The following is a 17,855-nucleotide window of genomic DNA, read 5'->3' as shown; positions in this document are numbered from 1 at the left end:
CAAGAGGGAGAGCAGGGGAGCGAGACGGAGAATTAGACTGTGCCGTTGGTTGGTGCTGTTCTGCCCGGCACTGTACATCTGAGGCAGTGCTATGCCAGGGAATTCCGATTCCCGGCTTTTCAGGCCTGCTCGGCCGGCAAAAAGCGATTTGAAAGCTCCCCTGTTGCCGTTACAAAGCTGAGAACAACCCTTCTCCAGATAATCGCGCTTATCCCCAGATTAAGAAGGGATCTGCAGCTGAGGTATCCACATGGGGGAAGGGGATCGTAACTGCAGAAATACCATCTTCTTTAAACAAACCCGAGCAAAGCTTTTTCCCCCCTTTTTTTCCTCCTATCTTTGTTACTTTTCTGGTGCTTGGCTACCATGTGATTCATTCGAGCAAATACGTCCTGGGAGCTTTTGCATGGTTTTGATTAAAGCGACTCCTTTGTTTGACAAACGTAACTTTCACTTCTGTGTGTGCGCATCTAAACGACATCAAAACGAATTCATAATTTCAATCCCCCTGGCCGAAGTCCAGCATCATTACATGCAACGTTTACTTGCAAAACCACGGGAAAAAAATGAAAATGTGTTTAATATGTATCTCCTCGATCTTTCTCTTTTATATAGATTTCATCTGAGACGTAATTAAGATGTAATATCACATACATATCCAAATAATAAATTATCCTGGGTGTTCCGCATCCTGTAAACAATCGCTTTAAATCCTTCTCGAAGTAGTAGAGATGCTGTTATGGTGTTTTTTCTGAGCGAAATCCAGGGCTCTTATACCATGTGTTCTAGAGTAGTATAATTAACAGGTACCGTGTTTCAACAATAATTGCCTTAATATTTTAAAAATATAAGATGAACTTGTTGATCTGCACAACAGTGACACAATACCTTCATTTCATAACAAGGATTTGAGATGCTGTCTCCCAGTTTATGACTCCCTTTCAAAATCCGTCTAACGTGTGTAACCAGACTCTCTCCATTATGTACAGTACGTATATGTACATATGTATATGTAAATGCTCAAACATTTCCAAATCAGCGAAAATTCCGACAAAGTTATTTCAGTTTCTCATCTGAGAGACATTTTGAACGTTTTTTTCTTGTCCATCAGAATGTGAAGACATGTGATGAAGAGTGACAAAATGTGACATTGTCTGTGACTATTATTGCCTGAGTGTCTAGGTGTTTCACATGCTAAAATTAGAAAGGAGTATGATCCCCACCAATGTCATATATTCACTGTGACGAATACTGGCACTCTCCTCTGCCTCCTCCTAGGTTAAGCTGTGAACTTGATTGACACTGACAGAAGAAAACTACTGACTCAGGTTATAGTCATGTATCATGGATCAGGTATAGATACTCATGGATTACAAAACATTGTTCTCTATCACTCTGTGGATATACAGTAATTAAATAAGAAAGCCGTTAGTTTCAAATTAAAGGAGTAATGACTCAGATTGAACAGATATTCTGTTTTATAGATTATATCAATCTATTCAAAACCAATTTCAACACTTAAATAATATAATTATAAATGTTCTATTTTATTCATACTCCCCTAACCATGCAGTGCTTGAGAGACATGTGGATTACATATAGTATGCAATATTAGCAATTCCTAGCTTTGGCTGTGAATTGTATGTCTTATACTGCTGACAGGGAGAGCTACCCATTTCTAGGCTTGCATGCATATGCAATCATAATGTGAAGCAGGAACCAATAGCTGGCTTTGTTTCAGTATTCTCAGAATCACAGCCTTTTATTCCTGCTGCAGGCACCTTTGCCCATCTCTGCTTACATAACCACAGTGTAAGAGTCTGTCTGTATGTCTGCCTGCCCAGATGTGTCTTTGTGTCTCACAGTGATTTCTGTATCCAGATGGAGTCTACATCCAGAGTCTCCCTGCTCATAAAATACTTTGTCAGTGATACAAAAGATAGAAGGGAGGTGAGGGCAGAATCATTGTATTCGTGTTTGTATGTGTGTTGAAATGGAAGGGGGGGTATTAGGTGGGTCTGGAAAACAGAAATCACAGCTTAGGATTTTAAAAATGCACATCTAATTTCATTTGGGAAACTAAAATAATTTTTGAGGCAAGGTATGAATTTAAGTGAGTACATGTGCCAGCAGCCTTGATAAGCCTGCCTATATCACCGGCTCCAGTTCATCACACTCCTATTACCATACTGGCAACACAGACAATCTCAGACAGTAAACCCCCCTTTCGATTCCCCAACACACAAACATGCGCACGCACTCACACACACACAGCCTATGAATAAATTAGCATGCCTACTGTGTACTGTAGGCACATGAATACATTAACGATCGTTTTGCCTCTTATTCCAAATGCAGCGGTGGGAATGAGGGCTTTTTTTCTTCTCTAAACATGGCGTCTGGTCTCGTTAAATGTCACCTGCCTCTCTCTCTCTCTTCCTTTCAGTGTCCTTTTTTTCATGGAAACATTCCTGTTCTCTACTTTCTCTTTTGTTTTGTGGTAAAACACTGTCATCTGCCTTTGGTGTAAACTCGCTCTTCCCCTCTAGTTTCTTCCTTTAGCTGCCTCCTTTTTTTTTACAGAGATAATATATTGTAACAGTGGCTTAATTAATTGCTAGCCCAGCTGCTGTGTCCAGGCAGAAGAGGGATGGGAAATACTGTCTTCTCCCCTGCCAGGATTGTTTCATATCTTCAGTATAAGAATTTTGTTTATTCACTGTTTTAATTTGAGCATACTAGCATCACTAACTGGAATGTCTGAGAGAAGAGAACAAGCTGCCTGCTCAACATTTGTTCTGTTCTGCTAGGTGTAATGTACATTTCCAGAGATCGTGTTTACACTTTGTACAAAGAAGTTAAAACTTCCTTAAGGAAAGCATGGTGCTATATACTGTAGGCAATCTTTTAAATCTCCTTTGAGCTAAGTGCAGATGCAAATTTTATAACCCAGGGAATGTATTTTTTTTTAACTTTGTATGTGAACCCAATTACCAAATGTTTATATATCAAACATCTCAAACAGTAACTGTATGTAATGTGAGAAGTGTTGTGCATTTAGTTTTCGTTTGGAATTACTCTAATTTATCACATACTATGCACTTGGTATACTCTTTTTAAAGCCAGCTGAGTAAGAATCTACTGTATATAAAACAATGCAAAGATTTATAGCATCAGCATCATGCAGTAAACATTAGCATTGCAGCTAAACTTGAGAATATACTGTATCATCTTTCATCTCAGTCTAAAGAGCCATTGGAGAAAAAAAATACATCCTGTACAAAGAGACTTCCTTCTCTTTGACACTACCGCATAAACGGGATCTATTCCTCTCCAAACAGTAACATGCAGTTGTAGTTCTCTTTAAATTCTCAATGTATTCTTTCATGATCAAATAAGCCAAAACACCCAAAAGCATCGTCTGAGTTTCAAGATCTCGTACATGGAGGCGTTAGTACAAATGATCATCCTCCTACACTTTAACCCCATGCTGTCATTCTGACATGGGAGCTAAAAAATGGGAAGAAGAAAATAACCTTCACAGTACCAGCCAACAAGCATCATTCTAGAGCTGTGTTCCCAGACATCCACTTTACAGACTCAAATTTCAGTCAGCATTAGTGTGTTCTTCATTATTAAATGTCTTTGGATATCTGCATATTATTAATATCTAAATAGGAAGCTTTATGCAACAGTTGGTGTCCCTATAAATGCAGTAGTTATTAACAAGACTGAGTCCTGTTCCAGTTAAGAAGCTACATCCTCAGCCTCTGTAAGCATGCTTGCATGCACCCTTATTAATTTACACCTTAAGCCTTGGTGTTATGAAGCAACAAACTGAGAAGTCTGTTCCTGTGTTTGCAAAATGACAGATGACTGTCAACATGAAGGTGACTGAAATGGCAGGCTGATGTTTCAGGCGACTTCAGCTATAATCAATGTTGCGGGTTTGATGGCCCAGTATAAATGTGGCAAATGAATATCTTGTCCATTAGAGGGTGAAGCACTCCATGGCTTTTAAATCACCTCTTTCTATAGGATCTTGCCCCCATACATCAAAGGCCTGGTGTTTTCTATCTGTATCTATGGATGATTTCAGTGTAATACTAGGTTCATGCTATTCCAAGATAATGCAAGAAAAATGAGCTGAGGAAGGGAGTGTGTGGCATTACTCTGGGACAACTGAAAGATGTTTTGTTGTATCTTTATTTATCTTTTTAAACTAAAATAAAAGATCTTTACAAGCCCAGTGTAATTCACACCCTATGTACGCAAAGCTACAATCATGTAAAGTGGTCAGATGTTCTTAAGTACAGTAGTCTACTTTTGGCTCGGTATTATTTAGTATTATGCATGCTTTTTTTAATTTAAAGCTCTTTAAAAATGCTTTTCTTCATTAATAGAAACTTAAAAGGACATCCCATGAAGCAAACGTTATGAAAAATCATTTATCGATAGGAACTATTCATTCTCAATTGACGAAACAAGGTTAAAGAGAGCAAACTTTACCATTTATACTGGAACCAATGACCAGAGCAGTGACTGTGGTAAATTACAGAGGAACAAATTAATCTATAGTGTGCATATATTTAATAAACTGTATGTGAGTATATATATATATGCACACACACATACATACAGCATTCAGTGCTGTTAGGTACACTGCACATTAATTGTATCTCATCAGACATGCAAGGAGAAATGGACAAACTATTTATCATGGACATAAGCACACAAGCACTCGCCTGCACATACAGGCACACAGAGAAAAACAAAGAATCTTCTTGTGCCTGGGACACTTCCAGGGCTTTGACGCTAATTTAGGCATCTGGTCATGTCTGGTCTGGGACGTCTTTCCCACCCAGCCCCCCCACCTCTCTCTCCAGCAGCACCGACCCAGACAATGGTGGGAAAGGGGTTGCAGACCCTCGTCAAGTGCTCCCCTCACAATGCCGCCATTGTGGACGGGAGAAAGAGGAGCAGAATAATAATGTGAACACTATCAACTGTTTACTAACACAGGAGGCTACAGCTGCACACTTTGCTCTTAAAGTGGCAGCTCGCATTTCGGTTTTCTTTTCGCTCTTTGTTCCGTGCTGCTGTCGAATGCCAGGGGCAAAAAGCAACATTTACTCAAGGCTGGAGGGTGCGTGTGTGTCCACGAGCTGGAGTGAGGCTGTGTGCGTGTGCGACAGCAGGAAACGCAGGAGAACGGCAGCACTGTATTTGCACGGGAGCAGTGACTATGTGGTATCATGGGTCAGTTTTTCTTTACCTTGCCGAGGATGTGCTCTCGTAAATGAGAGGTCTAATGGGACCACATCCCAGTCCCACTGACACACCGAGTCTAAGTGTGTAAGGCTTGATATGGAGCAAGTAGAGGTAAATTCTACAATGAAAATTAAAAAAAGGAAAATGTTTTAGCTGTGGTGCCTCTTTCACACTCCTTCAGGTGTGTTAAGGAGGCTGCACAGTCAAAATGTACCATTGTTGCTTTTTAATTTTAAGCATCAAATTAACATCGATGCAGCTCCACACTCACCTCCACAATATACAGTCATCAAGTCAAAAGATTCTAAAACAGACAGAACATTTTTATATGAAACATAGCAGGTAATATGTATGCTGTCTTTTCAAAACATGTTTCGTATGTTTCAGAAACAAGAATTATCACTTAACCTTCTCACAGTACTCCTGAGGGCACAGCACAAGCTACCCAGCTAAAACCGATTATTCTGTTGTCTATACAGGTGGATCAAGGAATGTATAAATGGAACAGCTAATTCTGCAAAAATTTACAAAAAACAATCAAATTGTGAATACGTTTGACTATATCTGAGTGTGATCAAAACTTTAAAAAAACTGAAATACAATTAATTAGGTAATATAATTGGCCAACATCTTTGTCACCTCAAACATTTGTGAAATCATTCTGTTCTTTTATTCTGATTTATATTCAGCTAATTTAAAAAATGTGTTACTGGCATTCATAAAATCTTTCAAGTATCTTGCTTGAAAAATTAAGAGGTCAATGCACAATACTGTAGGAAATTACACTAAAATATCTGAGCAGCTCTCACAGAAAGGCAATGAGATGAGGGAGGTAGTATTAGTATTTGCCTTTTTGATACTCATATGTTAAAAGGAAAAAATAGTTTAACACAACATTACTAATATCTTGCTGCATTCAGGCATTCTTAATGCCTGAATGCAATTCCCACCATATTTTTTCTTACATATTTTTTTCTGTAATACAATAATTCCTTTGTATATGTACCATTCTATACTGTATATGTAATTATATTATGATATTTAATATATGTAACTAGATGTATATATAATGTACAATGTATTCTGTGCAATAATCTTGTTACTAATTTAGAGGATAATTGAGCTTCTAAAAACTGCAACAAGTTATTTTAAAAAATTAACTACCTGAAAGGATCGTTTGCATACTTGGGAATAATTCCTGTTCTATTGAATTTTCTTTTCCTCTATGTCTCTTAAAACTAACCTGAGCTCCTTCCTACTACACATTTTCCCCTACTATGCCATGTATAGTTGGAGGAGTGCTCTGTAGAAATCCCTGGTTTCTGTCCAGAGTGTTATGTAACAGCAAACTCTGGTCAATGCCCTCCTGTGCCCCCAAGGGTCTGTACACTATGCTGCTCCTAAGAACGTTCTACCAGACAAATATAACTATAAGTTCCTTAGAAGTGTCCTGCATGGGTGACGGGTAAGAAAGGTTCCTTGTACTGATTGATTTACCAGGGTAATAATAAAGATACACCACTGAGACTCTGAAAAAAATAAGAGTAGACTAAAACCACAGACCGAAATGGTTTAAAAGTTGTTTCTCAGCTTATCTTACAAGAAACTTATTTCATTGGAGACTGAAATTAGAAATCTCCTTTAAGCTCTTTTTATGAAGAGCAGGTAAAGTAATGGTTCCTTGTGAGCTGTCCATTTTTAAGTGGTCATTGGTGGGCACAGGGCCTAACCCTTCCAGAATTCAGGATTTCTTTTAGGCCCTGGATTGTTTTCAGTAAAGATTTCTAATCAGATCAATTAAAAACTGCACACTTCATTTCCAAATGGAAGACTCAGATTGTTAGCCTTTGAAATCCAACCGCTGTGGTGGACAGAGCAGGCACAAGCCCTTACTGGGTACCACTGGAATCCTGACATGTTGTCCTTACTACTCCTGGGATTTGTAGCTGTTATTCGTCACCTTCTTTTCATCCTTCCTCCTTCTGTTTGTACATCATTCCTTCCTCCGAATATCTCAAATAATGATGTCTTACAAAGCCCTTCACCTGAAGAGATCCTAACTGGCGTGACACTGACATTAAGCTCATTTTTAGAATTGAATATCAACCGCACCTATGACCAGTTGTCTATGGAGTGCCAGTATTTCATTTTTAATTATTTTTTTATATTCAGTAAGGATGGAAAACTGCTGTTCGTTTTCGAATGCCATACATTCTAGTCTAATCCTGTTGGCGTTTGTAAGAGAAAAACAAAAGTAAACTTATAATCTCTGAAACTTTTGTGGTCATATCTACACACAAATGTGACCTGTGTTAATATTTGTAAATGAAAATTCAATAAATTGAATAACCCTAGTTATTATTTTTGTGTCACAAACTGTACACTCTTTTTGCCTGTAAAAATTATTCTTTTATCTATTTAAAATATATATAATGTTCAACAACAAATTTAAATGAATGCTGACAAACTTTAAAAGGCAACATCTTGTAGTTTGCTATTTGCTACAGAAAACAAAACGTTAGACTTGGTGGTGTTCACCCGCTAATGTATTAGTAAAATTATTTCAAAGTGTCTCCTAATATAACCATGTTAGCATGGACTTTATGTATACACGATTAAGTGTTGCTAAGCCTACACACTTTATAAAAGCAACAAGGGGTAATTAGCAAGTAAAATATAAATATTCTTTTATGATGCTATCCAGGGACATAATAAAAAAAAACAATCTTTTCTCGAAGTAAATATTGCAGTACACTGTGTTTGATACTTGCAGATACATACTAATGTACGTGCCCTGCGAGCAAAGTATTTCTTAGAAATAAACGTTAACTGACTCCCTGCGTGCCACAGTGCAGATGGCAATGGGATCCGCTGTTTTCGTTTAATTACATTTCACGGAAGAAGAAAAAAATCATTTGAAAATGTTGTATAGGTGCAATGGTGATTTTAATGTCTCATTTTGCACGGTTCGTATATTTGTTTGTAACAACGGAAGTCCAACTGCAACATTGAAATCCAGCCTTGGCACCCTAGCGAAGTGTTCTTCAGCGGGTTTACTGCAGCTGTGAGATTCTCCCTGTGGAGCACACAGTTCGTGCTTGCAAATAAAGTGATAGATGCAAATCTAAGAAGGTCGCCCCTCCCCCTTCGACACAGACAGCAGTTCTAATTAGGGAAACTGCAGAACATTAAAGGTACAGTAGGGCCTTGGGATGATTCAGATCTAACTATTGGTCAATAACAATAAATAATTTGAAATGTCTCCGAACTGTTTTTGCCCATAAGATCACACCGTCTTTTTTTTAACCCCATCATTTTTTCCTGCGGTTCTTATTTCTTTCGCTTTTAAATGAAAATGCCAGCGCTCTCGATAAGCATAAACGAGAGGCCGCTCTATTATGTAAAGAAAAGCAGGTGTGGAAAGAGCAGGCAACAGGCTAATTAAGGCCTTCAGAAGGCACCTCTGCTAATTAATCTCTCATTATCATGTTTATTCGGAAGTTATATCTGACATTTTCATTGTGTGCTCCGTTGATGTATTTGTTTAGTACGTATTTATTATGGAAAAATGTGACAACTCCCCTCGAAATTTTATAAAGGGATGTTCTTTGAATGTGTAGTGGTTTGTAAAATAGGTATTGAACTATAGTATATTGAGTAACAACAGAACAATCTAAAAACATTTGATTTTTGTATTTTTTAAGCATTTTCTTATGTCTTAATTAATGTCTACAGTTTAGAACGGGTTCCAATCATATTTACAGATAGACTCACGTGGAAACAATGTATTGTTCAAAAGGTAAGATAGCTATTTTAAATCAGACAATGTTGTGTATGTTCATCTATGTAGTAATCTTCATTACCATTAACACCACATGCATGTAAGAGCAATGCACACTTAATAAATATGTGGTCTTATTGCAATTAGCATTTGATCTCTTAGGGTATTTGGAGGATCGATACTAATATTAGCAAACCATAAGGAGCCTGCTGCAGTTTTCTTTAGTGTTTTAAATTATTTTTATAGTTAACTTACACGTATGTTTCAACTTTTTGTGCACACACACAGAAAAAAAAGAAAAAAATAGGGTGGGACTGCACTAGCCTTCAAACTGGAAGACGCACATTGTTTTCAGTCAAAACAAACAAAAGTGCAATCTATTGATATACATCACGTATTGTATGGCTTCGTACAGTAGGAGTTTCGGTGTGCCAACAAGCCTACAGACAGAGACAATGACTGGAGGTGACTTGCACGAAAGAAGAAGGCGCTACTGTGTCTTTAACTGTCGGCTCTGCCCTCTCTCCTCGTTTCAATGCAATTATGTTAATAAGAAAAGCTTGTCTGGGCTTATTCATTAATAGCAGCAGTTGCTTTATTGTCTCTCATGTATTTTCACGTGTTATCTCAATGAAATCATACAGTAAAGGGTTTTGTGTATAGTCTTTATTTTTTTAAAGAATCATCATTTAAAATAATAAATCGTATTCTATGTTCTCGTGTTAAGAAGGTATTTCTTCATCAAACAACAATTTTGTCTTGTAATTGAATTTAACACAATATCAAGCATCGATCGTTGTTTTTTTTTTACCTTTTTCGCTTACTTTTGGGCTTCGAAATCTAAATAGGATGAAATGGTTCCGAGCTCTAGCTGTAAGTATACGATCTTTTTTTCCCCTGATATTTAACCAAGAATGAATGTCAAATCGATTATCAAGTGCTCTGATTAATTTTTGAGGCGAGGTTAATTCGTTCATTGACTATGTATCACGAATACACTGTGCATTTTCCCACATTTAATATTACCATCAGAGTCGTGGTTTCGTTCTAATATGTATGATTTAAATATAATAAAGATGTGCAGAACAATGTCCATGATTAGCTTAACATCATATGTTCTCGTCTGGATGATCTGTACTGTATATAGTCTTTTGTTATTTACTATTTTTATTGTTCACACATACTGTTTCTACCTTCTGTTTTCATTTCTCTATCCTACTGCCTAAGCATAGTAAAATAATCTTTCCAAAGCTTTTGTCTTCTAATAGAACAATGGCACCAATGTATGCCAATGGACCAAGGGACTGTACTCATTAATAAAACTCATTGCATTCACTGCGTCAATTACAGTAACTGAAACTGCACTTCACCATTTTTGTAAGGTCTGGGGTCTTAAACTTGCTCATCGTAATGTAGGCTTTATCTCCAGATAACTGTCCATTTTTTCGTTTCTTTGAAAATCCATCACAAACAGTAACAGTTATTGTATGAAAGCTTGGACAGTGTTTACACAGTCAGTGTTGGGGTGAAATATTTTTGGCATGCTTTACCCAACAAATGCAGAAGCTGATACATCTTAAACAGGAGGCAAAAGGGGTATTTGTGCTAGGCGTCCAGTTGTAGAAAGGAAAATGTATGTTTCTTTTTCTAAATATTATACAAAATAGAGAGGTTGATGCAGATCTTTTTTATATATAAAATTGTATTTTTTTTCTGTAAATATACAGAGTTGTTCTGTATATTTGTTTCATAATATGGTGTTTTTATTTTGACAAACTAGTCAAGTGAGTAATCTTTTGCCTAATCAAAACTTTTTCACTTTATCCCAAAAAATGTATATAAAGTGACTGATGCCTGAAAATACAGAGTCATTTCTTAAAAGAGAAGCCATGGTGTTTGTGTACACTGATTTATCCAAGCCATGAGGAACATAGCACACAATCATTAAAAACAATATATATATAAGTAAGGGTAATTACAGCAGATGGATAGTTAAGACTTTTTTTTTGCTCTCGTAACTATAAGCATTCTTTTACCTGAATGGAATACAAACACATAAAGAATATTTCTCTCTCCTTCCATCCTGTTAGGTTCTACTCAGAAATTCACCTGTACTTACAGACAATTCAGTGTGAGTGGTTCTCTCCTAATAGGTTTCATTTTAAAAGAAGAATTAATACCTTTTAATATCTGTTAAGAACAAAGACATAATCAATATTAAAGATGTAGTAGGGTGTGGATGTTTCAAATGGGATTTTGAAGAGCAGTGGTTTCAGTAAAATTACCTTGTCAAAGACAGTCTGTATAGCTGAGAGGTTTTCAGCTCATGGAATCTCTTGAAGCTTGTTTTCACACAGGCATTTTTGTTTGCAGGAGAATGCTCTGTTCTGGGAACAGTATTCAGAACTGTCTGACGCACCTCTCTTCTGAGGTGCTAGTGCAGAGGTCGGCCTGTGTATAACGTTAATTTTGCACTGAAGCAAAGAGCCACTTTGAGAGCAAGCAGTGAATCTGTACAGAGCCTCCAACAAGATTCTGTTCTCCAGGTGCACAAACTCTTAGTGAAACCTTTAAAGCCAAAAAGAAAATGTTGATAGGAACAAATTAATTTCAATGTAGAAATATAGTATTTTTCAACTCTTAAATCTGGTGTATATAACGTATGGAGAGGATTTCTTTAGTGTTTGTACACCTAAGAGATGGTTGTCCATTCTTTATAACGACTAGTTAACTGTTTCTTACTATATTTCATTTTAGTTCAGACTCAAGATTTTCACAGCAAACAAAGCAGGAAGGTTCTAATGATTGTATTTCAGACAAATGACAAATTAAAAATGTGTAAGTTTGCTTTTACATTGTCAAAACAAACATGAATACTGGGACCAAAATCAGAAGAATTTATTAAGTGGATAGACTAGGATTGATTTAATCTCATTCTTAAATAACAATAGGTTTAATAGTTAATGCAGCTTTAAATCTACAGCAGTTATAAGCAAATGCACAGAGCTGTAAAGACAGAACCAGTGGAGAATAAAGCTGAATAAGAAAGAAAGACTGATTCTATGGGGTCTTGGCAAAATATATGTGGGTATGAATGGAATAAGAAATGAACCAGTAGAATATCACAAATATAAATATATATACCGTCACCAAATCTTGCATCAAAAATAAAACATACGTTGTCATTTGACCATATATAGGTATGTGAGAGGAGTACAGGGTAATCTGTAATGACCTGATTTGTGTTATCCTGGATTTGCATAATGCACAGTGTGTGTGTGTTTGTGAGAGGTAATGAGTGGCAAAAATGGGTGGGGGTAGGGGGGACTGGTTATGGAAAACATTCATTGCGAATTGTCATTTCAAGCACAGAAAATGAAAACGATCATCAAAAATTAACTGAGGCGGCGGGGTGGGGGGGGGGGGACATCGCGAATTATAAGTTGCTTAATTCAATTTTTTTTTCAAAAGAGGTCGCTGGCAGAGATCTCTCAAAAAGAAGGGAGAAGGACGGAGAGAAAGCGTGAAGAAAAAGATGACAAGGGAGATGGCAGGCTGTCCTCCTGCCTGTGCCAGTTCATTTATTTCACATTTCTCCTCACCCCCCACCCCACCCCCTTCTCCGGTAATTAGCGAGATAAAATAGGCAAGAGTTTCGGAAAGAAGGAAAGAGTGGAGGAGAGTCAGGGCTCGGGGAGAGATGGAGAAAACCTCCATGGAATATAAGGCAATGATGCACCTACCTCGTGCCAACACAGCCATTTTAGGAGCAGCAGCAAGATTTCCTTTCAAGATGGCTTCCGCAGCACACCCACACACACTCACATGGTTCTCCGGCACACAAAATGGCATCTGGCAGGGCGGGGGACGGCAGCGGCTGGCAGCTTCTTTGTCCCTGTTGGCACCGGTTGGAAGGGGCTCGCAGTTTCTCGGGGGGCACAGATGGCACTGAGGGCTCCCAGGAGGGGCAGAGCCAGGGGGACAAGGGGGTTAGGAGAGCAGGGATGGGAGAGGGTAGATGGAGGGGGGTGGGGGGGTCGGGGTTGACTTTGTATTTTGTTGTCTTTTTTTTTTAAACTGCGCCCTTTTATTTTCTTCCTCCATCGAGACATGGTGAGAATAACTGGCAGTCGCTGTGGGGGAAACAAGAAGAAATTAAAGCACTAAAAACAGACCTTTTATTACTGCCAAGCTGATGCCATGGCAACTACAATATAATTGGTGTCCTTAGAAAAAAAAATGGCGAAAAATAACTGTAATTCCTAGGTATACTATATGTAGTCGCTAGTCTACAAGCAACGAGTGATGTGGTTTATTCAGAAAAAAAAATGCTTAAATCAAATCTGAAAGGGTCGTGTGGCACTAGAAGTGACTTTGGCGGTGTTGTGCTGGCAGTGGTGCGTTGTGTGTGTGCACACGGCTTGTCTGTTTCTGTGGCTGTGCATCAGCAGGGATGTTACTTTACAGCTTTTGTGAGAAATTAAACATGTGAAGGTGCTATTTTAGCACCTCTTCACATTAAAATATAGCCTCGAGCCGCTAACAAGCAACAGCTCCATACATAGGTCTTGGAATTCTAACATTGGCAATAATTCTCAAGGACCTGAACATCAACTGCAAAAAGTAATATGGTAAGCTTTATGTTTTTTAACGTTTCGGATTTAGATTGTGCTGAAAGAGTGTGGTCGACTTAAGTAAGAAAATGCTTTAACCTTTTTTATTGGAAAAGGGTATCAGCATTCCTCCTCAACAGATAGAATCTTTATGTTTTTGTCTTGTATTTTCATACCTGAGCGACTAGTAACCACACACGCCAGGTGGACCAAATGGCTTCATCTTATTTATAACCATTCTCATGTTCCTGTGGTATTACATCCTTTGTAATTACTGTATATGACCTACATCTGTCTTTTCTTTCATTGAGAATATCTATTTTACAAATGTAAAAGTTCCATCTACACTTTGTTGTTTCCCTCTCATAAGAAGGGAAATGTATAACAAAGCCCATGAGGTATTTAATATCCAGTGTTCCTCAAAGCATTCTGTTCGATGCACCTCATAGACATACTAATACATTGAAGTACATCATCAGACGCAAGAGGCTCATCTGAGATAGCTGTGAAAATAATAAACTTTAAAAGTATAAAGATATTTTTGAATTTCTTTCAATCAAAGATAGCAAAACTGAACAATGTACTAGTTGCCATTTGTTAATGTATTTTCTTTAAGTCACGTTTCTTGGTTAGTGTTGAGGAAACTACATTATATCAACAAGATCTTATAAAAGCATCCCAGATCCAATCTTTTTGTTAGATAGACAATAATTATATGAAAGTTAGAGAAAGGCAGACTTAAAGTTTCTTCCACATTTGTGCTACAAAAAGTTAAAATGATTTAGCATATACAGTTGTCCAAAATCCTTTAAACTACAAAGTAAAGCAATTCAAATATGTTTGCAAGCATCACACAATTCCTTTGCTCCTAATGCTAGGAATTGTGGGATAGGAGATGACAGCAGACCAATATTGGTACTCCTGAGTTTAGACAGTTTCCCCTTTATCACTCAGAGACCTGTTGTGATATTAATTACTGTGGCTTGGTTCCACCCTCAATGGGAACATAATTTAGAATAATAAAATATCAAAAACAATTTTAAATGTCACAACCATCTACTACCCACCATTGACTGGCATTAAAATATACTTAATGTAAAAGGATGTGCACATTTCTATAAAGCTAAAACCTAGTTTAAACTGCGGCAAATAGAATGTGATTGCATTCTTACACACTTAGTGCAAGTGAGCTGTGCATGATTTGGGCTAATATCAAAGACTACTAGGAAACTAGTCCCCCAGCCTGAGGGTGGAAATGTGTTTCTGAAGACAGAAAAACAAAACTCAAAATCAGATGAATCAGTGAGACGGAGTGGATGAGGTTTTGTAAACAGAGCAAAGTTCTGAACAGAAAAGTTGCTGAGGCAGATGCTGAAGTTTCAGCATTTTCATCTTTGCTTTCTTTTTTCCTATTCAAGTACAAAGCAGGGAATAGCAGCCTGCAACAGGGAGTCAGCCCAGATCTGGGTCATGTTGCCACTGACAGTCAAAGCTGAGCATCCGGGAGACTTTTCATACATCTTAATATTGAACCAGTTTCCAAAGGAGGCAGGGTGCTGTAGCACACTGGTTCAGAAACATCAGTACAGAGACAAGCACAGGGCATCTCAAATTAAGTCTATCTGTCAAATCATTCATTTCCATATCTCTTTGATTTAAAAAAAAAACAAGGTAAAAACATCTCATTCCATATACAGTGTGTGTGGGTTTATACATTGACATGCCAAAAGTATCTGCGCTCTTGAATTATGTACAGCCAAAAGTCTAGAGAGGAGCTGTTGAGGGCTGTGGCCTTTCATGGTATCATTAGACCTTCTTTTGTTCAGTTTTACTTTGACTACTGGGAAAACTCCAAGCTCTGCTTACCAAGTGTGTATAACAAGTTGTAAGTTAAACAGAATTCTGGAAATAAGGCTCTGATTCCTCAACGTTAAGTTAAAAGGAGCAGTGGCAATGAATAACAAAGACTTCATGGTCTCATGGAGTCTGTTGTGCATTACGTGCCTGAAAAGAAAGTGTTTCCTTCATGTTCCTTTAAGCCCCAGATCTTTTAAGAGTGTCAATACACACTGGGCAGCAAGAGGGATCTATAATGTGTGCTGATAGCCCAGGTAGGGTTGCACTGTCTTGACAGCTAACATAAAGAACAGCTCATTGATTGTCTGCACACTCCTTCATGTACCTTACGTCAATGATTTCAGAAATTTCTATCAAAATTTCCTTATTTTAAATAATGTAGAATTTCCAATAATTCACTCTAGTAATTGTACATGCACCTCAGCAAATCGCTCACCAGCACAGCATTTAGGATGAGAACTGTACTCACTTCCTTTGTAAATGTACACTTGTCAGAACTTCCTAAGTTTTTTTGGACCTTGGATGTCTCGTAACCTACTGGAGAATGAGCACTGATGATGGGATTGAAAACACTGAAAGCAAAGTCACAGGGAAAACATACAAACATATAGGTAAATAATGTGAGGCTGAATGAATTAGAAAGGGTGAATACCTTTCCTTGAAGTCAAGTTGTCATTGCTGTGATTGGTCTCCTGACGTCCTCTATAGGCACTGTAATCGCGGAAGGTCTGGACCGTCTTTTCCTGGGCAACATAAAAAGATTTCCTTTACCAATGAGGAATCATTAATTCTTCTTCATAAATTGCTGCATGATACTAAGAGTCTGGAAATAATGCATGAAAACCCATCTAATGGTTCAATGATTTGTAAAGCAGGTGGTTGTGTGTTGTGTCTTAGGACCTCTGCAACTTCTTTTTGTACTGTCAATATTGCACGTTTTGTCATACTGTCATATTGAGTTCAGCACCACAATACACCAGACACAGAAAGCACACCAAGGGAGCCTAGGATAGTACTGGGTCAGAAACTAAGATGTATTTTTCTGCACATCATTTGCCTTATGATCTTGGCTTATGATAAGAGTAAATGCAAGAGTACCAGGTTATAAATTTATGTGTGCCTTGTGTTTCTAAGGAGGAAAAATGCAATGCAAGATTCTATAAGGGTTGCAATCACTACTGTAAGTCTGTTAAACACAAACCATCTCTCAGAGTGGATAAAGATCTGTGAGGAGTTTTGGGAGACATAGACGGATATATATATCTGCATATAATGCACCATTCAGGTGTTTCTGTAACCCTTCTAAATGACCCGCTAGTCTGCACTGAAGAACACAGTGTCAGTCCAGTAGCTTGGATAAATGAATGTAAGATTTCTGCTAGTCATGTATAAATGTAAACATTTGTAAACACTGTATGTTGCCCTGGATAACAGCATCTACTAAACAGTTTGTTAATGGTAACAAAAGAATTATTGAAATTGTCTTCATTTATTGGATTGTGTGTTGTACAAGCAAAAATTATTGGCCATGAGCTGGAGTAGCTTTGGGTTGCCATTTGCTGTTTGTGCTAGCTAGAGTAGTACAGCTGTCCAGACTTGGGCTGCTTATACATATTGAACAACTCTTTCAACACGAGACTCAAAAACAAATATGAACAAAATGGCTTCACATTGAAACAAGATCTAAATTCTAGGTTATTTCTTTGTATTTGGATATTTCCCATTCTTTGTCTTTGTTTTCCCATAAAGCAATATTTTATTCCTCTTCTTTCTGAGTAAAAATCCCACAACCCTTTGAGTGAAAGCAGTAGATACATTCCTGAATCACTTCACCCCAAAAATAAAATCTCATAAAATCTGATTTGGGTTGTATTTCTCAGCCCTGCGAAAATACATTTTAAAACAAAATCTTATCCTTAGGACTGTAGAATCCACCAACAAGCCACTTTATTATCACTGCTCTGCAGCATACCTACCTACTGTGAGGGTGGTAAATAACAAAGAAATTTCATTCTGCACGTGTAATAAGATGTATACTACCATTATCAACCTTTATTTTTAATCAATTGTTATTAATTTTCCAGATGAGATTGATATCCTTCCCAGCAATTGTTGAACCGATATTGTTATATGACACAGTGACATTTTTCCCCGAAAAGGTCACCTAAAATTTTAGACTTGTTCTGCTGGCAAAACTGGTGCTTCTGTGAGTGTGTATGGGTCAAGAGCATTTTAAATATTTTTCTAAGAGCGCCATGTCCAATTTCCCTGCCCCTTCTAACATGCTAGTTCTTGCTGCACGAGGGAGATTGGCGGTGTCTTGGTGTCTGCGA

The 17,855-nt window shown here is 37.7% G+C and overlaps 1 long non-coding RNA gene across 2 annotated transcripts in view; it reads right to left on the bottom strand.

The window, feature by feature from the left end:
- Positions 1 to 17,855, bottom strand: part of LOC107076958 (uncharacterized) — a 44,557-nt gene that overhangs the window by 9,033 nt on the left and 17,669 nt on the right. The window contains exons 3-5 of one of the 2 annotated variants that reach the window (XR_001478076.2): positions 16,175 to 16,265; positions 12,796 to 13,185; positions 11,338 to 11,620 (exon numbers count right to left, since the gene is read on the bottom strand). This is a non-coding gene — a long non-coding RNA (uncharacterized lncRNA). The remainder of the gene's footprint in view (positions 1 to 11,337; positions 11,621 to 12,795; positions 13,186 to 16,174; positions 16,266 to 17,855) is intronic. The other variant, XR_001478075.2, reaches the window with a different exon arrangement.

This window comes from Lepisosteus oculatus, chromosome 5 (genome assembly GCF_040954835.1).
Source record: "Lepisosteus oculatus isolate fLepOcu1 chromosome 5, fLepOcu1.hap2, whole genome shotgun sequence".
Lineage (NCBI taxonomy): Eukaryota > Metazoa > Chordata > Actinopteri > Semionotiformes > Lepisosteidae > Lepisosteus > Lepisosteus oculatus.
This window is presented reverse-complemented; position numbering and strand designations above follow the sequence as displayed.